At 42.8% G+C, this 23036-nt stretch overlaps 1 protein-coding gene across 1 annotated transcript in view; it reads left to right on the plus strand.

Annotated features, from left to right (window-relative positions):
• Positions 1–23036, plus strand: part of CIC (capicua transcriptional repressor) — a 1784113-nt gene that overhangs the window by 1463477 nt on the left and 297600 nt on the right. The window lies entirely within an intron of this gene.

The following is a 23036-nucleotide window of genomic DNA, read 5'->3' on the forward strand; positions in this document are numbered from 1 at the left end:
TAATGACCAGAGGTTACTTTATTCCCTTTGACCTTTACCCCATGCCTCTAAGGCGATTCCCCGACATCCCACCCAGTCAGAGGGGTGCAGCACCACTAGATGTTCCAAAGCTGCTAAGAAAAAGAGTCATCCAGTTAGCCCCACCAGACCAAATAGGATCCAGATTTTACTCAAGGTTCTCTTTAGTGCCAAAAAAAGACAAGGAACTGGAGACCAATTTTGGATCTCACGTGTACTGAACAAGTTTGTCAAACAAGCAAAATTCCAGATGGTCACGGTTCAGTCCATTCTTCCATTTCTGTAGAAGGGCGACTGGATGTGCTCTATAGATTTCCAGGATGCGTATTACCACATAAAAATGGACAAACTATCCAGAAAATACCTCTGCTTCTGGCTGGGAGCCAGTCATGACCAATTTCAGGTACTGCCCTTTGGTCTCTCCACAGCCCCCAGAGTGTTCACCAAATGCATGGCAGTAGTAGTAGCTCACGTGAGACTACAAGGATTCCGCGTGTTTACGTACCTGGACGATTGGCTCCTTACCTCCCAACCAGGAGACTACTGCTTCAAGCCATGTCATACACTCAAAATCTGGCAGAAAACCTAGGAATCTCCATAAACTTAGACAAGTCAAAGCTGGTTCTGACTCAGAGCTTAGAGTTCATTGGGGCAAATTTCGATACAACTTCCTGCCATGCTCCACTACCTCTACACAGATTTCAAAAACTAAGATCTTAGCTTCAGATAATACTTTTTCGAAATATTGTCCCTGTTCGACAGGTCCTGCAACTGTTGAGCTCAGTGGCAGCTACAATCTCACTGGTCCCACTAGCAAGGTTGCATATGAGGCTACTCCAATGGCTCCTGTCATCTCAATTGTCTCTTCTAGTACAACTAATGTCTTACCTGATCCACATTACAAATTGTTGCAAACAGGCTCTGAGTTGGTGGATGAAACCAGAAGAGGATTTATGGTGTCGACCTTTTTTCCCTGCCAACCCAAGGCCACAGTGACCACAGACGCTTCCCTGATGGGGAGGGGGGCATTTTCAAGTAAAGATCATCCAAGGCACTTGGTCCCCCTTAGAGGCCAAACTGAATGTCAGTGTCCTAGAACTGAGGGTGGTGCTCTTAGTGTTGCAAGCATTCCAAACAACCCTTGCATCGGAGACAATTGCTATCCAATCAGACAATATGTCAGTAGTCTCGTACATCAACAAGCAAGGAGGAACCAGATCCTACCCCTTATGCTAGGAAGCCTTGAGAGTGTGGCAATGGGTGATAGATTCCATCCGCTTTCTACTAGCACTCATATTCCTGGGAATTGCAATCTGATTGCAGACAAACTGAGCAGGAACATTCTGATGCCTCACTAGTGGTCTCTCTACCTCATAATAGCAACTCAAATTTTTCGTCATTGGGGCTGGCCTTGCTGCGACCTCTTTGCCTCCCTCTTGAACCACAAATGCAATAGCTTCTTCACCCTGATCCCCCCTGGTGGAGTCACCGAGAGATGCTCTGACTCATGATTGGCCCCCGGGTCTACTGTATGCCTTTCCCCCTATTCCTCTCATTCTGCAGTTCTTGAAGAAAGCGCAACAGCTGAGAAGCAAGGTTTTCCTCACTGCCCCCATCAAGTTTGGTTCCCCTTCCTATGGCCTCATTTGGTTCAACGCCTGTGGATCCTGGACCCAACCCAGGGACTCATCTCACCCACAGGGGCTGGTCCACCCCAATCTTCACAGTCTCAAGCTGACGGCTTGATATCTCCACTTCCACTGATTGCCAGGCGAATAAACCTATCTTCTCCAGTCCGAAAGATCCTTCTGGCTTCCCATAAACCCTCAACCAGGAAACTCTACCACAGCAAATGGGTCAGGTTTGTTGTTTGGGCTAAACAACGACTAGACCCTTTTTCAATGCCGGTCCATAGAGTTTTGGAACACCTGTCAACCCTTCTCCATGCAGGAGCATCAGCCTCAACTATTACAGTGCACCTAGCAGCTATTGCCAATTTTCATAATGGTTCTAATGACTCTTCACTAATGTTCCACCGTCTTTGCAAAACGTTTATGAAAGGAATTATATACCTCAGACCACCTATTAAAACCCCAACTGAACCATGGAATTTGACTTTGGTCCTGTAGACTTTAACCTGTTCACCCTTTGAATCTTCTGCCACATGTGACATAAAGTTCTTATCCTGGAAAACCGCATTCTTGGTAGCCATCACCTCAGCCAGGAGAGTATCAGAATTGCAGGCTTTGAGAGTTAACCATCCTTATTTGATCTTCCACAACGAAAGAGTATCACTTCGAACTAACCCTTCCTTTTTACCCAAGGTTACCTCAAATTCAAGCCTAAACCAGTCCATTGATTTACCAGTCCTTTTTCCAAATTTCTCTAACAAAGGTGAATACCAGTTGCAGATGCTGGATGTACATAGGCAGCTGCATTTTTATTTAGACAAAACTAAATCTTTCAGGAAGTCGGACCAGCTGTTCATAGCTTTTTCAGGCCCCAGATTGGGCAAGGCGGTTTCTAAAGTCACCTTGTCAAAATGGTTAGCATTACCTTTATCTATCAACTGAAAAAAATAACTTTGGCTTCTAGAGTTAAGGCTCATTGCATCAGGTCAGTGTCCACTTCTGTGGATTTTCATTCCAGAGCCTCTATGGATGACATCTCTGCAGCGGCCACTTGGGAAACCCCCCATACCTTTATCACACATTACAAATTGGATATGGCCTCCAGGGGAAGAGCATCTTTTGGCTCAGTGATGCTCAGGAATATCCTTCCATAGGGCCACCCAGGTCACAAGTAGTTGGGGATTCCATCCTATCAGTAAGGAATGAATGAAGATTTACAACATCAGATAAAGAAGTTGTGTCTTACCATAATGTTCCATCTATGTTATAGGTCTTCATTCATTCCTTATGCTCCCCCCTCCTTCCCCCTGCCTAAAGACTCCTGGGGATCCTTTAGTCCTATCGACCTGATAAGGCATCTGCTCAGATAGGGTCTCCTTATCTCTATTGCTTCTAGTGTCTCTGTGCTAGGTGGGCAAACTTGATCTGGAGAAAGGAGAAGACGGGCACTATGGGTAGGACTTAGCTCGAGAGTTTTTGGCTGGTGCGAGCTTGTATATTGGCCGAGTCGGTTCTGAGGTCGGAACTGAAGTCTTATCAGTAAGGAATGAATGAAGCTCTACAACACAGATGGAACATTATGGTAACACATAACTTCTTTTTATGAGTAAGTGGAAAAGATTTTCTAGATGGTGCCAGAGTAAGAACCAGGACTCTTTTCAGGCATAGATGCCTCTGGTTCTACAGTATTTGTGTGAGTTATTATCCTCTGTCATTTCACAGTCTTCTGTAATGATTCACCTTTCTGACATCTCTGTCTGCCTGTAGATCCCCCTTTCTTCCCAGCTTCAAGTCAAATAGTTTTTGAAAGGAGTTTTTACATATCCATCTACCTAGAAGACAGATGGCTCCTTCTTGGCATCTTAATTTAGTTTTGGTGAAACTTAAATGTTTTCATTTGAACCAGTTCATGAGGCTGATGTGGAAAAGATGTGATCTTGGAAAAGTATTACTTATTCCTCTGACTACTGCTGGAGGAGTGTCCGAGTTATAAGTTCTTATCATTGGGGGGGGTCAATCTTATCTCATCTTTCACAGGGTTAACTTTGAGAATAAGCTCTTTATTGATGCTTGTTGTTTCAGAGTTTTCTTTGAGTCAGGCTATTCATCTTCCAGTTTCCTTTTCAGAGCTAAAAAAAGTGAGAAACAATTTTACATATGCTGGATGTTGAAGGGCAACCAGGGTTGCCAGACATCCCTATTTGAGCGGGAATGTTCCTGAATCAGCAGGCCAATCTTGAGTCCTGTACTGCCGGTTAAAATCCCGGTGAAACAGCCTCTGCATTTTGATTTTTGATTGGCTCATATACTGGCATACGATGTAACTTCTGTTTAATGCGGCTCTGGCAACCCTGAGAGCAGCTGACATACTACATTGACAGGACTAAATGGAGTTTTGATCAACTGTTTATTTCTTATGAAGGTGAGAAGATAGGGCAATCAGTATCAAAACAATTTCTAATCTGTTGCCTCATGCTACTGTTTTTGTTATTCTCATCATAACAATCATTTCCAGTCACAGTCAGGGCCCACCCTACCAGGGATGTAGCTTCTTTGGTGGCTTTTGGAATGGATGGACTATACTACATGCAGCGACTTGATCATCTGTGCTCACCTTTACAAAGCACTACAAGTTAGATTCTTTCTCTCTGTTTAGTCCAGGTTTTGTTAGGACTATTCTGCAAAGCTCCTTGATTCTGAACCTTCTTCCTCTTCCCTTTCTTTCTAAGCTCTGGTAATCTACCCATATAGTTTAGGCTTCTGCAACAGCGATGTAATGATGAACATACTACAGTTGTTTAAGTAAAACTTATCATAACAGTAGATGTTCAAATAGATCACTGTTACAGTAAGGACCCCCTTCTCCTTTCTATTGCGTTTTATGCCAGCTTGTGAACATTTATATTTTCCTGTTTCCTAGCATATACCTAACTAGCAGGGCTGCAGCCATGCTTACTCAAAAACAAGAAAGCTGTGGCTGTTTGGAGCCTTAACTGCTGATTTTATACTGTACTAATCAAGCTGTTCAGCATTTAGGGTATGTCGAAGGTACCCTGAAGATTCAGAAGCTTCCCAATTGTCATATCATTAACAGGATGTAACCTATGTAACTTAGGCTACTGCCACAATGATGTATTCAACCATCTACTGTTATGGTATTTTTTATTTATAGATCTGTACATTTCTCTAGTTTATGTGGTATGTTTGTGATAACAATGTCAAGAAGTGAGTGTTTTCCTGTTTAAGAATCTGTCTGGTGTGTTGATTTGCTATTTGTGTCGAACAGTGGGCTGACAGGAATTCTGTTTCAGATTTCTAGGGATGGAAAAGGTTCAAGTTAAAGTCTCACAGTAATGCTGTCTTTTTGAGTTGGGATGTGTTACAGTACATTGTTAAAAGAAAATTCAAACTTTGTGGTAATAAGTGAGAGGTAGGCTGGTCCATTTAGGGCTGTGGTCATCACTGGAATTATTTGGGGTTTGGAGGAATGCTTTGCTGCTGTTTTGTTATGAGAAAAACAGTCCCACCTCCTATTCTTGTACATTGTATACTTTTAAATAGATAGTTGTATATGAGAAAATGGCGGCTTAGGTTTGGAGTGTCTGATTTCAGCCAGGATTCTGTGATTTCTTCGTCTAGTTTATGCATTAACACAATAGAGTGGTGTTCAGTATGCTTTTCATGCCTCTAGCATTCAAAAGTGCTGTTTTAATTTGTTTCTTGTCTATGTTGTTGGTAATTAAGTAGCACATTGAGGTCTGGGATTTGTTTCAACAAAACTATGAGTTAAGAAAATATTTAGTGCAGTTGGTGTTATTGTAAATTTTAGAAATTTGATGTGGTGGGGAGGAGTGGTATTTTTCATTTTGGGTGAGAGAGGGAGAGATGTGAAGGAGAAGAGAGTAGTAGCTATGTTGTGTGTGTAATTTGGAATAAAGGGTCTGGGACATTAAAGAAATAGGGAATGTTGCTGTAAGTGTTTTTCAGTCGTTTGACTATGCTATGGTATGTTGAATAATTTCATTTGGAGAGTTGTTAAGGATGCGCAGACTGACTGTTAGCGTAATGAGTAGATATTTTATGATTAAGGATGAAAGTGAAGGCTATATGCAAAAGGGGGAGAAGCAGAGTGTAATAGGATAGGGAGGCAACATTATAGATAAAACTGGGTGCTAGGTGTATAATATAGTGTAATGTTTTAAGTGTGCTTGCTTTAAGATGGAATACATTAAGGACATGTTTAAAACTGGTATTCATTAGGCAGAATGCTCAAGTTAAAAGGAGATGTATGATAATAGATTTGAATAAGGGTATTGTTAGTATGAGGAAAAAATCAGTTTGAATTTTTAGGTATGTAGTTTGTCTTAATGAGTCACAAATAGTGGTAGAGAAAAGGTACTGTTTGGATGAGAGATGAATTAGTTTGAATGTTTTCGGTATATAATTAGCTGTCTTAACATGTCACCCTTTTTAAAATTGATTCTTTCATGCTAGTAAATCTGTCTTAAAGATGTTTATAAGGGAGTGTCGTACCGTATGGGGCTAGAAGTGTTAGTGATTTAGTACTGTAAGTACAGTGCTAATGTTGGCAATGAAATGTTGTAAGGGTTAATGGAAATAAGGTGCTGCCTGTATCTTGGGAGTATATTGTTTAACTTTACTGTATTTTATGTACAGTATCGGTAGTTATATGAGCATGGGGATAGAGCTTCAATGACACAGACTTCAGTCAGAGTCCTGCACTTTTGTTTTTGACAGTTTGGAGGAATGTCATACTCATGTTTTGTACTCCACCACTGGTAACAAGAAAGAAGTCAATGGGAAATTATAGACTGATAACAGAGCCCCTTAAATGCAGTTATCTCTAAGCTTGGCCAGTGCTTACTGAGCAAGTTATTTGCTTTCCAAGCAACAGGTATATTGCTGAACCTAACACTTGGTGAGTTGTTCAGGTATTGTATCCTTGTTGATTTATTGTTTCTGGTATATAGTCCAGGTTTATAAACTTGTAGAGGTTTTATTTAAGACTTTCCTTGCAGCAAAGCTCTTTAAGGATTTAGTCCATGGGGAACAAATGGAGGTGAAAAGATGGGAACTAGCTGCATGGCATCTGTTATTAATGTTGATCACTTTTGTCAGAATAAACATTTTTCTTCTTCATACTCAGTAGTGGCGTAGGGTTGTTGACTTCTTTTAAATAGTGACATATGACTGTTCAGTAGCTGTCAGGCTATGTGTGCAGACACCTGTATTTATTCCTGGTTCATAAACTGGATTTCTTAGGTTTGTTAGACGTCTGACCTGTTTCTTGTATCACAGAATGTATAAAGCAGCTGTGACATTTGGCCATTTACTCCTTATCAGTACTCACTCTTAGTCCTTGCTTTCTTTTTCAAGGAGTGACAAGCTAGTCATACTGGAACTGAAATTACAGATACCTGTCCAACTGTTTAATTTCTTCTTAAAGGAAGATAGTGTCACATTTCTTGATCTGTAAAGGAAGTTTGTTCCAGCAAAGAGGTAATCTGTGTGACAAATCTGTCTCTCCACCATGATTTTTTTTATTTGCTGAAACAGGTTCAGGTCTCTTGTTCTGTTGTTTGCTGGACTGTTTGATTTGTGGGGAAATAAAAGGTCTTAGACTGCCAGTTCCCTAATGGTTGGGATAACAAAGCACACATCATCCCTAAAGAGTTTATAGGATACTAAATACAGGAATACGGCCTTCAGCCTCACTTGATAGCTTGGGTCCTTTAGGCCCATGATATTATTGACAGGAACCTTTGGAATCTTCCCATCTGCTTGAAGTATTAAGTGAAACACATCCCAAAGGGGCATTGTATTCTATAATGGGCCTGATCCGTGTAGAGTACAGAGGGGTATGGACTTTATATCTTGTTGAAGTACCCTTTATGATCAGCTGTGATAAAAGGTTTCTTGACCACTGTTGCAGTGTGATTATCAAAGGAGAGGGAGATTCTTACCCATGTTCAAGGTCTCTCACAACTTGCTTGTTTTGGAGTAGGGTGTTTTCTCTACTGTCAGCCGGGTGGAGGGTTTGTTTGCCAAACTCAAACAACATTGTATTTTTTATCGTTTAATTTTAGCATGTTTTCAGCACACCAGCTATTAATATGTGCAAGTTCATTTTCTAGGTTTTACAAATGAGAAGGGGATTTAAGTACAGCACTCAGTTTGCAGTCATTTGCAAACTTGGTTAACCAGAGTTCCTGGTTTTTGATTTGGAGATCAGAGAAGTATATGTCAAATAGTAGAGATCCCAGGATGGAACCCTGTGGTATCCCACTGGAAATTTCATGATCTCTAAGGATGTGCCTGCCACCTTCACAGTATAGGTTCTGTCCCTCAGCCAGTTAGCTGTTCATCTAACTACATAGGAATCAATTTGAAATGCAGTTAACTTGTTGATAAAGTCAGCATATAGTATAGTATCAAATGATTTGGCAGGATCAATGGATTCTGTATGGCCAGTGTAACCACTGTCTGTGGCTTGTGTTACACTCTCAAAAAATGTACCAGATTCTTTAGACAGGACCTACGCTTACCAAAACCAAACTGCTGAGGGTTAAATCTTATAAGTTTTTTTATATTATATTTTATCAGGTCTGTTTTACCCATTTCATGGCCTTGCACATGAGACACGTCAGGCTGATGGATTTTTAATTCCTTGGGTCCATGGTAGGCCCTGCCTTATAAAGAGGCATCACAACTGCTGTGCTCCAAGGCTCAGGGACAAACCAGTGGATAAACTCAAGTTGAATAGTATAGTTGTAGGAATGAGTCCACCAGCACATGTTCAGTGCTGTTCATCAGGCAGTCTAGTATGTAATCATGTCCCGGCCGTTGAGGATGTATTTTTGTTTTGGAAAGTACTCTTAACAGTTGATGTTAATACTGTCCTATCTCGCCTTCATTCTTACAATGATGGGTTCAGAGCCGATCCTCGGCTCCGACTCGGCCGAATACTTAGCTGAAAGTATCAAACCTGGCTCGTGGCAAGAAGGTATCCCACAATGCAGTGATGCAATTCCCCAGATCTCGTTTGCCGCTTTACGAAGTTGGGATGTGCTCTTCTTGGCCATGGCTAAGTTCTGAAATATTTTTTCTATTACCTTTGTCTAAACTTGTTATATTTGCATATATTTAGCTTTTAGTCATATTAGGTTTAACTTGTTGTGTCTCCTTGCTGCTCTTTAAGTAGTGATAGTTTTTTTCCCTTTGGCACGACTTTTGCCGTTGCTTTCCAGGCCCCTTTGGTATCCTGTGTAGTGGTTGTTCATTTGTTAGTCTCCTTATAGCTCGTTTAAGTTAGAGAGCTATTCGCCCATTTAAGTTAGAGGGCTTATACTGTTTTATTGTTTTGTCTGGAAAATAGAACCTTTTGAGTTAGAGGTTCTATTATTCTTCCCCTGGTTGTCGCTCCTTGTGTTGTCCTGTAGTAACATGTGGTGTAGCTTTAGCATATTAGTCTTAGCTAAAAGAACTTTCTTGTTGTTTTTGCTATCGCCTTAGGGTCTTAACTTGAAAATGTCCAAAGGCCAAAATGAGAGAGAACATAAGCCTTTGGGCTTTATGAAATGTCAAAAGTGCTCGCAAAAAATGTCCATCACAGATGGACATGTTATTTGTGTTTATTGCCTTGGTGTCATTCATCTCCAAGAAGACTGCACCTTTTGTCATTCATTTAGTGCTAGAGTTCTTCAGGAAAGGAGAAACAAGTTGATTCTAAAAGGGCTCTTAAAGGCTTCTTTTGAGGAAGCCGTTCATAGTTCTTCTTCCTCTTCTTCGTCTCCTTCCTCAAAAAAGGATGTTTTAGAAAAGACAATCTCCCGCAACATCAGCTCAGTCGGTGCCTCCAGTCAAACTTCCTAAAATTTCAAAGGCCACTACTTTTTCAGCTCCACAGTCCTCTTTGCCGTCGGAAGTCTTTTTGGTTGACAGGCCTGGTACTTTGGCTCCAAAGCCTTCGGAACTGCAAGATACCTCCACTCGGAGCCAGTCCATTGATATTTCACTGGTTTCTCCGACGCTGAGATCGCCAGTACTTCATAGGTCTCGTTCTCCATCCCTCTCTTCCAGGTCTACCAGAAGTTTATCTGATGATGATGTGGAACGGGTGGTGCGCAGACTCCTGAAGTTGCCGGCGCTGACTAAATTATTCTCGGCTCCCACCCATTTGGTCTCGGAGCCTACTGTACCCACTGTTGTTCCTCCTCCGAGCCAAGCTGGTCCTTCAGAGCTGGAGTGCTTGGTACCGCCTACTGTGGACCCATCAGTTCCGGGACCCCCTTCAGTGTTCACGGAGCCGTCATCTGCTCCGACTCTCTCGGCCCCATCCGGGGAGTTTGAGAGCTGGGGATTCTCGGCCCGATCTTCTTCGGTGCTGAGTCTACTGCTTGGAGCATCGGCCTGGGTTACCTCCGCTCTCACATTGGCCTCGGGTCTGATCTTATTGGCTCCATTGCCTTCCTCTGTCTTTTCAGAGTCGGGGGAGTCTTCGGAGCTGGCAGGATCCGCCTTTGAGCTGATGAGGAGTGTGTTGTCTACCCATTCAGCACCACAGAGGGATACCAGTACTCATCCCCCTAAGACACCAGCTACTCTCTTGGCACCACCCATTCCACAGAACAGCAGAGATCCAGAGCCTCAGGATCCCCCAATGGACGAACCCCTCTCCCCTGAGGCATCCCCAGAATATCCTTCTGAGAAGCCACCTCGGAAGAGAACCTGCAAGAGGAAGCATGTTGACTCCTCAGATGAGTCCATCACTTCAGACACTGACCTCGTTGAGTCGGAGGGGTCCCCATGGTTGTCCTCTGATGATATCTCATTTGCAGATATACTAGAGATCCTCAAGCAAAGAGGCGGCTGGCAGGCCACCACCCCTTCTGATGAGGAGTCAGTGTACTTGAAGGCTTTTGGGTCTCAACCTTCAGCCTCCTGAGTGTCTCCAGCTTTCGATGAGCTAATGGACCTGGTTAATCGGAAGGTGTGGGAGTCACCTGACACTATGGAACCAGTACCTCGGAGGCCAAACAAATTTTTGTCAGCTCCTTCGGGCAAGGATTTTCTAACTAAGGGGGTACCGGTAGATGCTATGGTGGTGGCAGCAGCCACCAAGAAGGAACTTGCAGAGACTTCCTCATCTGTTCATCCTCTGAATAAAGACTCTTGAACAATGGACAGATACTGGAAGTGTGCCTTTTCTTCAGCAACTTTCTCACTGCGATCGCTGAACTGTTTATCCCACTTTACAAGGCTACAAAGAGATCTCCTGAAAGAGCTAGGAGATACTCTACAAGGTTCATTAATTGCAGGGGTGAATGTGAAGGTCTCCTCCCAGCTGTCCACCTTTGATTCCATTGTCAACTCCTCCATGAGCCTCATATCCTATGCAGCAGATGGAACGAGCAAGGCAGCGGGTTCAGGAGTTTCACTTAGGAGACACTCCTGGATGCGCTTGTGCAATTTTGCAGAGCTCTTTAAGTCTACCTTTACTAACGCCTTTTTTGATGGTTCCTCACTCTTTGGACCCAAAGTAAAAGACACTTTAACCCAGTGCGAGCAGGAAGGGAAAACTCTCTCTGCCACTGGAGTATGTTTTTCTGTACCTTCAAGACCTTATCCCAAAGGCCAGAAGAGCAGAAAGATGTGGTTCAAAAGATCCCAGAGATTTTTCCAGGACGCACAGGGTGATACCTTCCCCAGGGGCAGAGGGGGAGGTAATAATGGTAGATGCCACCCCAGAAGCAGAGGGGGCCCGAAAAACCAGGGTGACCGTGATTCCTTTCCCGGACGCCCTTATCAGCGCCCCTGAAAGGAGGCCTGACTGCTCTACTCTGGAGGCAGTCAGGGGACATTTATCAATGTACCCAGAAGCCTGGCAAAATATTACAAACGACAAATGGGTACTAAATATAATATCCAGAGGATACTCTATCCCTTTTTCCAACCCTGTCACGCAGACCAAAACAATCCCAGATGTTCCACTCAATCTAAGGGAACAAGCAACTATAGAGATTCAAAAGTTGCTCCACAAAAGAATCATCCAAGAAGTCCCAGCAGACCAAATAGGATTCGGAAATTACTCAAGATTCTTTTTGGTGCCAAAAAGAACAGGGGACTGGAGGCCCATATTAGACCTAACCAAGTTAAATGAATCTGTCAAGAAGTCAAAATTCCGTATGGTGACACTGCAGTCTGTACTTCCATTTTTAGGGAAAGATGATTGGATGTGCTCGATAGACCTTCAAGATGCTTACTACCACATAAAAATGGACAGGACATCAAGAAGGTACTTAAGCTTCCAGCTGGGAGCCTGCCATTACCAGTTTAGAGCTCTGCCCTTTGGTCTCACTACAGCCCCCAGAGTGTTCACCAAATGTATGGCAGTAGTTACGGCTCACCTGATACGTCTAGGATTTCGTGTGTTTCCCTATCTAGACGACTGGCTTCTATCTGCCACCACCAAGCATCTACTCCTACAAGCCAGGGACCTAACTTTGGACATCTGCAATCAGTTGGGCATTACAGTAAGTTTTCAAAAATCTGCCTTGTTGCCCTGTCAACATATTACATTCATAGGCGCAGATCTAGACACTTCATCTATGGTAGCACTTCTTCCAACAGAAAGAGTTATGGCACTCAGTCAGCAAATACTTCACCTCCTTCCCAAGACCAAAGTGAAAGCAAAGATAATTATAAAGTTACTAGGAACAATGGCCTCCATGATTACATTAGTCCCTCTTGCCAGAATGCACATGAGGATTCTTCATTGGCTGTTGTTCTCCCAATGGTCACTTCAAGAGCTTCCAATGTCTCATCTGGTCAGAATAATGGAATCTTGCAAGAACGATTTAAGATGATGGATGCACTCCACTCATGTGACAATAGGCAGACCTTTCGTTCCACATCAACCAATAGCGTGTGTGTGTGTGTAGGGGGGCATTATCTAGGAAGATCAGTCCAAGGTACATGTCAAGAACATGAAGCTCACCTGCATATAAATGTTCTAGAGATGAAAGCAGTGCTTCTTGAATTGCAAGCACTTCAAGACTCTCTCCCTCTAGGGACTATTGTGATACAGTCAGACAGTATGTCTGTGGTTTGGTACATAAACAAGCAGGGGGGAACCAGATCTTACCCCCTTTGTCGAGAAGCCCTAAGAGTGTGGCAATGGACAGTTTCTTCCCAGTGCTTTCTAATTGCAACGCACATTTTGGGGAAGTCCAACGTAATAGTGGACAAGCTGAGCAGAGCAATCCTAATGCCTCACGAGTGGTCTCTCAATCACAATGTAGCGGAAATGATTTTCCAAACATGGGGACAGCCTTGCTGCAATCTCTTTGCCACTCCCATGAATACCAAGTGCAGTAACTTCTTTACCCTAATCCCCTCCTCCATGGGAGATGCTGAGAGCCGTTCTTGCATATGATTGGCCCTCGGGACTTCATTATGCCTTTTCTCCATTTCCTGTCATACACAGAGTAATTCAGAAAGCACAATGCTCGGGAAGCAGATTAATTCTCATTGCTCCTTACTGGCCTCGCCAAGTCTGGTTCCCCTTCCTTGGCTTCATCTTCAGGAGAAACCATGGATTCTGGACCCAGTGCTGGATCTGCTGACTCATATGTCGGGGGAGCTTCATCCTTCTCTCCACACCCTAAAACTGACAGCTTGGCTGCTCCACTTCCCAATTAAGTCAGGCTTCACAATTTTACTCCTACAGTTAGACATATCTTAATGCTGCGGTGGTGGTGGTGCGGTAGCGTTGTCGCCTCACAGTAAGACGTTGTCCTGTTCGATTCTCAGCTACAGCGTCTTCTGTGTGGAGACATGCGTGAATGGGCGTGCCTTTGTTGAAGGTTGTGCGTCAGGGCTGGCAACTCAGCACGTAAAAATCTACTGCCAATCATTAGCGGACCGGAGTTCCGCTGTGGTGACCCCTAACCGGGAAAAGCCGAAAGACTCAGTTAGACATATCTTAATGTCCTCGCATAAAGCTTTTACTAGAAAGCTGTATTCTAGTAAATGGAAGAGGTTTTCCTTTTAGGCTCAAGACAGGAGCATCGATCCTTTTTCTGCACCTATTCATTCTTTTTTGGAATTTGTGATGTAACTGTTTCAACAAGGCTCAGCTACAGCAACCGTCAGAGTTCAACTCGCTGCAATTTCAAATTTTCACATTGGTGATGCTACTTCCAACTTAATGTCACATAGGTTGTGTAGAGCCTTCTTAAAAGGTGCCTCCTTATTAAGACCTGCCTTTAAGGAACCCCTTTCTCCTTGGGATCTAAATTTTGTTTTGTCTCATCTTACGTTACCACCTTTTGAGCCCTCTTCGTCTTCAGACCTCAAGTTCCTTTCCTGGAAGACCTTGTTTCTAGTGATTATAACTTCTGCTAGAAGGGCATCAGAGTTGCAAGCTCTTTCTGTTAAACCACCATATTTGATTTGTCATAAGGATAGGGTATTCGTACGTACAAACCCATCCTTTCTACCCAAAGTCTCTTCTCCAAACAACATAAACCAATCTGTAGAACTGCCAGTGTTCTTTCCTAATCATAGCAACAAGGCGCAATACAAATTACTTCAACTGGACGTGCATAGACAACTCAGATTCTATTTGCATATTCTGACCAGTTATTTGTATCCTTCTCTGATGCAAAAAAAAGGAACCTCAGTCTCAAAAATTACTCTTTCCAATTGGCTTTTAAATTGTATTACATTTATCTATAACTCGACTCACAAAGATCTACCTTTCAAAGTGAAAGCTCATTCCACGAGAGCAATGGCTACGTCATCTGCCTTTCAAGCCAGAATTCCCATGGATAATATTTGTGCAGCAGCTACTTGGTCTACTCCACATACTTTTATCACTCATTACAAAGTGGATTTGGCCTCCATGGACAGGGCATCCTTTGGTTCCACGGTGCTTAAAGGTGTACTCCCATGAGCCACCCAGGGAAAAAGGTGCTAGGGACGCTGTCCCATCATTGTAAGAATGAAGGCGAGATAGGATAACATAACATAAAGAAGTTATGTACTCACCATAATGTTCCATGTTTGTTGTCCATCTCGCCATTCATTCTTACGAACACTCCCTCCTTCCCCCTGCCAAAGACTCCTTGTGGACCTGGTAGATATTTTTATTACTTTCAGGAGTTCTTTGTCTCAGCTTGTTTCTCCTTCCAGTATGTATAGTTTGGATTTGGATATATGTATATGTTTGTAGGTATGTACATAGTGTTCATATCGTTCATTAGTAGCAGCAAACAAGATCTGGGGAATTCCACCACTGCATTGTGGGATACCTTCTTGCCACAAGCCAGGTTTGAGATTTTCAGCTAAGTATTCGGCCGAGTCTGAGCCGAGGATCGGCTCCGAACCCATCATTGTAAGAATGAACAGTGAGATGGACAACAAGCATGAAACGTTATGGTGAGTACATAACTTCTTTTTCTTTTGTGGTTATATGAGTTTGAGGTCTTTAATATGTGTTTTCTATGTAGATGTCTGTGGGAAGAAATTTGCAGTGAATCTGTTTGCTGGTATATATGTAATATTCATTGGATCAGAGTAGGTAATGCCATTTTGAATAAGCTCAAAGCAGTGTTGGGTGTTAGATTCGATGTAAGTAAAGAAGGATTTATAATTATTCTTTGCTTCCTGTGCCATCCTAAGTCCATAGGAAGCCTTAATTTTCTTGATGGTCTTTTTCAGTACCTTGAATTACCTTTTGATGACCTTGATTTGTGGGTCTTTAGATGTTCTTCGTGTTTCACTGTTGCAGTCATTACATTTGGGTAATCCTGCTGGCAGGTTGCCCTCAGTCGGCCTGAATTCCATAGCCTGCATCGGCTGCTGTCGCCCCTTCCCTGATGTCAGGTCGTCAGGGGTATAAAAGATGCGGCTGATGCCATTTTCTCCAGTCTTTCTTGTCGCGCGGTGCCCGAAGCAGAAGCAGTTCGCAAGTGCCGGTCGGCCGACTCCTGAGATTTTCGTGTTCGAGTTTCAGATCCGAAGTCTTCAATAAAGCTAAGTACCCCGTTGGGGAAACTTTTTTCTTGCTCCAGACCGATGTCAGAAAAAGTTAATAATTGTATTTCTTGTGGAAAGCAAATACCTCATAAGAACTTTCATTCTTACTGTATTCCTTGCCTAGGCCCTCATCACAACATTGCCGGTTGTCGGTTTTGTGCTAGATTTAACCAACGCACTATTAAGCGTCGGTATGAATTTGCTTTAAACTATTTTGGACGCCGGTTTAATTATCCAGAAATGTCGTCGGATAGCCATCTGACTACCAGAGTTCACAAAAAATGCAAAGAAAAAGAGCAAGATAGACAACCAAGGCCCAAACCCGACAACAAAGCTTCTTCTAAGCCAGTCACAGGTTCGCCGGTTCTCAGTGAGGCACTTTCGCAGCCCCTGACGCCTGCTACTTTAGAGTCGCAGGCCGCTACCGACTCCCACGTGGAGTCAGCCATGCCACTGGAAACTCAAGGTATTGGAGCCTCGGATACTATTCCTTCAGATGGGTCCAGAGCCGCTGAGCAGGCACCGGCTTCTGAGGGTGTTTTCAGACCTAAACATCTTTACATTAAACCAACCTCAGCTTCAAAGGCAAAGATTAAAGCACCTTCTAAAGCAAAGAAACAAACTCAAGAGCCACGTGGACAGGCTTTTATGCCCAAAAAACAGATGCTCAAAATGGCCAAAGACTTAATTATCTTGATCAGGGGTTCCCATCCCCCTCCTGATAAGAGGCGTAGGCAAGAGACTGACTATGAATCTCCAGATCAGGTTTCTATTTCTTCTGATTCCTCTTCTGATCAGGAATATTCTCTTCCCCCCTATGAGCATTCTGATGCAGAAGAATCTATAACTTCAGCTTCTCCTCCAGAGGACTATTCATTTGGGGAAACCTTGCATACCATGAGGGAGCATTTCCACTGGGAGAGCCAAAATTTTTCAGAATCTAAAAAGAGGCTCAGGGATTTCCTTTTACTACCTCAACACAGGCCACTAGCCATTCCACCTGTGTAAGATATTGTAGATGATGTGTTTTCGGAGTCTAGTCTTAACCCTGACTCCTTACCTCCAGCTCCTGTTAAGCCTGACAGATATTACAGGGTTCCTGACTCTCATAAATTCCTTTTTAAAAATCCTGCTGCAGACCCAGAAACTATTTCACAGGGTCCCAAAGGAGTTAAGGCTTCTGCTGCAAAAAAACCCTACCCCCTCTGACAGAGATTCTAGGACACTGGATAGATGGGGAAAAAATGTTTACACATCTGCTACCTTGGCTATAAGGGCCTTAAACTGTCAGTTTCAAACGCTCAAATATCAGCAACATGTCATGGCATTGCTTAAACAGAAAATTTTATTAAACTCTGAATGTGCAGAAAACAAGAAAATGCAGGATTTATTGCATGCAGCAGAACAAGTTGGGAAACATACTTTGCAATGTGGTTTTGATTATTTGGAGGCCTCCTGCAGGGCCACAGTTATGGGTTCTGTAATTAGGAGGCATGCTTGGTTAAAGGAACAAAATCTGCCTGATCATGTTAAAGCTAAATTATTAGATGCACCTTTACAGCATAATACTTTGTTTGGTGTTAAGGCAGAGGAGGTGTTAAAGAAAATGGAGGACAAAGCTAAATCTATGCAAACTGTCAAAGATTTTTTTACAAGTACAGCCACCTAGGTTTAGTAGACACTGGCCTACAAAGAATTGGTCCTTTCCTGTGTCAGACAGACCTCAAAGGGGCAGATCCAGATGCCCTAGAGGCAGATCCCAGGCGCAAGCTTCCTACAGGACAAAGAAGTGGGGTGCTTCTACCTCCAAAGTTGGAGAAGACAAATCACAACCTTACAGGAATCAGTCCCAATGACTTCCCCCTGCCTGCACCAAGCACTTATCTCCTGGCAGCACCCTTAGGGGGAAAATTAGCAATTTTTTCTCAAAACTGACACATTATAACCCAGGACAAGTGGGTTCTAAATATCGTGTCACAAGGCTACAAGTTCCATTTCCATACCCTGCCAAAGGCAAACAGCTGGCCAGATCTGCCAAAAAAATCAATGGGCAGAGGCACAAAAACAAGTCTCATCCCTCATGAACATGGGGGCCATTCAACAAGTACCAGAGCAAGAGCAAGGACAAGGATTTTACTCAAGACTGTTCCTGGTACCCAGAAAGGACAACACCTGGAGACCAATACTGGACCTATCTATTCTGAACACATTCCTGGATATACCAAAATTCAAGATGATGACTTTGCAGCAGCTTCTGCCCATGCTGGGCAAGAACGCTTGGCAGGTGACTCTAGACCTAAAAGAGGCATACCTGCATGTCCCAATCAGACAATTATGCAAAAGATACCTAAGATTCAAGGCTGGCTCAATGCATTACCAATTCTCTGCACTGCCCTGTGGCTTATCTACTGTGCCCAGGGTCTTTACAAAGTGCCTAGCCCCAGTAACTGCATTCTGCAGACAAAGAGGAATACAAATATATCCTTACTTGGATGACTGTCTAATTCAAGCAGAGAACAAGGACATTCTTCTACAGCATCTGGCGTTTGTGAAAAGACTTCTAACATGCCTAGGGTACACAGTCAACGAAAATAAATCAAAACTAGTGCCCTCTCAAGAGATAATCTTCCTGGGTGCAAGCTTAAATACAACTGCCCAGATGGCTTATCTCATGCCAGACAAACAAAGGCAACTGACTACCTATTTCAAAATGTTGGCAACAATGGCCCAGTTATCTGCAAGAAAAATTCTGCAGGCTTTGGGCTTCATGGCATCCTGCATCCTACTAATTCCATATGCAAAACTGCATATGAGGAAACTTCAATGGTACCTAAAAAGTGTTTGGACTCAGCATTGCCACAGCCTGGAAACAATGGTTACTCTCATTCCCTGCCTACAACAGGAGTTTCGATGGTGGGCAAAGGCTTGTCACCAAAACAAGGGACAGCCATTCACATTACCCCCAGCCAGGCAGACACGAACAACGGATGGATCAGATTATGCCTGGGGGGCCCACATGACAGGAAGATGCATTCAGGGCACATGGTCCTCAACCCAAATGCATCTACATATCAATCAAAAAGAGATGCTAGCTGTTCAGAATGCCCTGACAGCCTACAAGGACCTACTTCATCCGGGACAACTACTGATAAAGACAGACATATACAAGCAGGGGCACACATTCTTACCCCCTTTGCAGACTAGCCATGACTTTGTGGGACACAGTATTATCTTACCAAGTACATCTGCAGGCACAGTTCCTGCCAGGAAGGAAAAATACTCTGGCAGACGAACTAAGCAGAAACCTCATGGATCCCCACGAGTGGCAGCTGGATCCGCAAGTCTTCAGCATAACAAGGAAATGGGGATGCCCGGACATAGATCTATTTGCCTCCACTCACAACTACCAACTAAAAAGATTCTGCACAAGGAGTTATCACAGACAAGCATGGAAAGTGGACACCCTGTCTTTCAGCTGTATATGCCTTTTCCCCCACTGCTTCTCCTCCCCAAGGTACTCCTAAAGGTCAGACAGGAGAAGCCAAAAATGATACTGATTGCTCCAGACTGTACTGGTTTCCAATCCTAAAGACCTTGTCTCAATGCCCAGCTTGGACCTTACCTCAGATACCTCATCTACTGTCCCAGCAAAGCAATCAGATCCTGCACAGTCAACTCAGGACTTTAAACCTGGCAGCATGGCGGATAATGTAGTCATACAAAACATACCTCTCAGTAAAGCTGTGATGGATGTCATTTTGGAGGCCAGAAGGCCTAGTACTAGAACATCTTATGCTGGAAAATGGAAGAGATTCTGTGCTTGGAACGAGGCACAAGGAACTGATGCAGCTGTGCCAAATATTCCTCAGATTTTGCAATACTTAACTGAGATGCTGGACAAAGGCCTATCTTTTTCATCTATTAAAATTCATGCCTCTGCCATTTCGGCTCATTACAATTCAGAGCCACCAATCTTTTCTCATCCCTTATTAAAACAATACCTCAGAGGAGCCAAAAATTTAAGGCCTCCAAGGAGATCACCAATGCCTGCATGGGACATCAACTATGTCATGGAAAAACTCACCCTGCCTCCTATTGAGCCAGCTGCTACTGCTGATATAAAGTTTTTGTCTTGGAAAACAGCTCTGCTCCTATCAATAACTTCTGCAAGATGAGTTTCAGAGCTACAGGCACTCATGGTTGTGGAATCTTTTATCATTTTTTATCCAGACAGAGTCTCTCTTGAGGACAAACCCAACATTTATGCCTAAGGTGTTGTCCACTATGGCTCTTAACCAAACTATTCATCTGCCAACTTTTTATCCAAATCCACAGAACAAGGGGGAGTGAATTCTGCATTCTTTGGACGTACACACACAGCTTAGATTCTACTTGGACAGAACCAAAGTTTTCAGAAAGAGAGCAATTAGTAGTGGTATATGCTGCAGGATCACAAGGAAAGGCTATCTCAAAGTGGATAGGCCACTGCATTCGTTTCTGCTACTTACACCATGGCAAGCTAGTGCCTAAGGGTATTAGGCCACATTTAACCAGAGCTGCAGCCACTTCAGCAGCCTTTCTCAGGGGATTACCAACCAAGGACATTTTAGAGGCTGCTACTTGGAGTTCAGTGCACACCTTTACAAAGCACTATCATCTGCCACTCTACTCTAAGTCCAGGGCAGGCTTTGCCACTGCAGTTCTGCAGGGCCTCATAGCCGCTCCTAATGCTATTTAGCTCCAGCCTCCCATCCATAGCTTTGGGACTCTACCCAAATGTAATGACTGCAACAGTGAAACACGAAGAACATAGTACAGTTGTGTACACTTACCATAAATGTAGATGTTCGAGTGTATTCACTGTTGCAGTCCAGGTTACCCACCCACCATCCCCCTTTCTTTTGCTGGAACCTATCTTTCCTTCTCTGATTTATGCAACATATGTGGTGTATTTGCCAGTAGATAAAGGTAAAGTTTATATTGGTGCATGTATTTACGTATGTATATAAATTTTGGCTACCCCTTTTAGGGGGCACCTGACATCTGGGGCAAGAAAAACTAAAGTAAATGGCGTTGGCTGCATCTTTTATACCCCTGACGTCAGGGAAGGGGTGACAGCAGCCGATGCAGGACCCAGGACTTTGGAATTCAGGCCAACTAAGTGCAACCTGCCAGCAGGATTACCCAAATGTAATGACTGCAACAATGAATACACTCGAACATCTACATTTATGGTAAGTGTACACAACTGTACTTTTTGCTATATGTTCTAATAAGCTTTTTCTTCTTATTGCATTGTTTATTTGTGCACATGGACCACCAGGCTGGTCTGCTTTTCCGTCCCCTTTCTGTTTAGTTTTAGTACCAAGAGATAAGTTTGTAATTGTTGCATAACTACTAACTGTGTCAACATTTTGGAGAGTGTAATTAAACTGGGAGAATTCATTACATAATTGGAACTTTGTTTGTTTGAAGTCTTTGAATATTGTGATATTTACATTTCAGGGTTTAGGGATTTTGAAAGAAAATTTTTATCAGTTCTGGTCAGACTTGACCGAGAAAGAGTATTCCAGTGGAATAGTACATATAGCTACTATATTTTTAAGGACCAGGTCAAGAAAAATTTGTCCTTTATTTGGCTGTTCTGTTCGATCCAGGGAATTCTTGTTTATCAAATCAAGGAATTTTTGGACATGGGCTACATTTAAGGTGTATATGTCCAAGTTTATGTATGGATAGTTAACCTCCCAGGATAGTTATATTTTTCTGTGTATGGAGTTCATCAGTTGTTTAAAAGAAGTAGACATAGTTTTCAGGAGTCATCAAGGAGGGTCCTGTGATATGCTGTGATTTGATATGTGGTTTTATTTAGAATGAGTTGAATCTCAGTAAGCTTGGTTTGTAGATCTCTGGGAGTCTGTGTTGAGGCAGTGTGGTCTTTAACAAATATGAATACTTCACTACAGTTTCCATTGGGTTCAAAGGCATGGTAGGTGCAAAACTCTGGTATAAGGCGGGTGCTTTCCTCACTTTTAAACCAGATTTCAGTAGTAATACACACATGAATGTGCTCCAAATGCAAGAGGGCTTCAAGGTAAGATGATTTGTTAGTTACACTCCTAGTGTTCAGCAGTGCCATATTGATATTATCCAAAACTTTGCTTATTATGTTCTTAGGTTGCAAGATCCATTAGGTGAATTCTACCTAAACAAGTTCTGTGCGGACAGCAAAGGCTTTAGTCAGTATGTGGAAACCCTGGAATGAGAGGTGCAAGCCATCCTTGGCAAAGGAAATAGGGCTGTGCAACATTTTATCCATGCTGACACATACTTGATCCCCCAAGAATGAAGCCAATTACTGAGCAAGTTCTTAAAGTCAGTCATCTTTTCCACATACCTTGACATTATTCTTGGCAAAAATAGGATTCTGCTCAATACCAGTCTTTTCTGCTTTTGTGACATGCTCTGCATTTACCTAAGGGTTTTGTGTCCCAGTTGATTTGCACCCATATGGACCACCACTGATTTGTAGTCCTACATGCTTGACTTCAGGGCCCTTGAGACATCAGAGATCTTGACACCTGAAAAACAACTTACCTTCACTGTATTTTTGTCTAGCTTCTAAGGGTGGAGACATTATATCTCACTACAGAGTTGCCAATCAGCAGTATGTTATTGTTAATGGAGGGTTTAAGCGTACTTGGTTTGGGGTGAGATTTTCCTGGTGACTCTTTGTTGTGGATGTAGCAGCTTGAGTTTCTCTTTTTTACGTTGTTGTTTTTATGGGTCTTGTTATGCCTTCTTACTTGTCTCCATTAAGTCTCGGACTAGAAGTTTCGTACGATTCCACTGTGTCTACTCAGTTCTGGTTGGTTAACCCTCCTTTTTATGATACTGTTTGCATAATGTATGCCTGTGATATGGCATAAAGTCATCCAAAAATGTTCTTTTCCACCTTGTATTAATTTTCTGTTGTGTGTTTGTGATGCTTCCACATTCCTTGCCACAAGAGTCTGATTTTTTTCTGTAAACCCCAAGTAATTTTGTATATTGCTTACATGAGCATTTACTGGATCTTGTACAGTGTAAGGTATTCAGGTAATGTAGATTTGAAAGAAATTTCTCAGTTTATTCTTATAAGGTGTAGCCCCACTGGATATTATCTCTCCATGTGGACTGCTACAGCTTTGTTCTGGTCTGGCAGCCAAAGAAAGATGACTGTACTTCTGTTTTTAACTGCTCATTCACAAGACAAATAAGGTTTCTTTGTAGGGTGAGTAGTTTTAAGCAGGGTTAATTTCCTTCCTAATTAAAAATGGTGTTTTA

Source organism: Protopterus annectens, chromosome 8.part0 (assembly GCF_019279795.1).
Source record: "Protopterus annectens isolate FY-2018-M chromosome 8.part0, PAN1.0, whole genome shotgun sequence".
In the NCBI taxonomy this organism is placed as follows: domain Eukaryota; kingdom Metazoa; phylum Chordata; order Ceratodontiformes; family Protopteridae; genus Protopterus; species Protopterus annectens.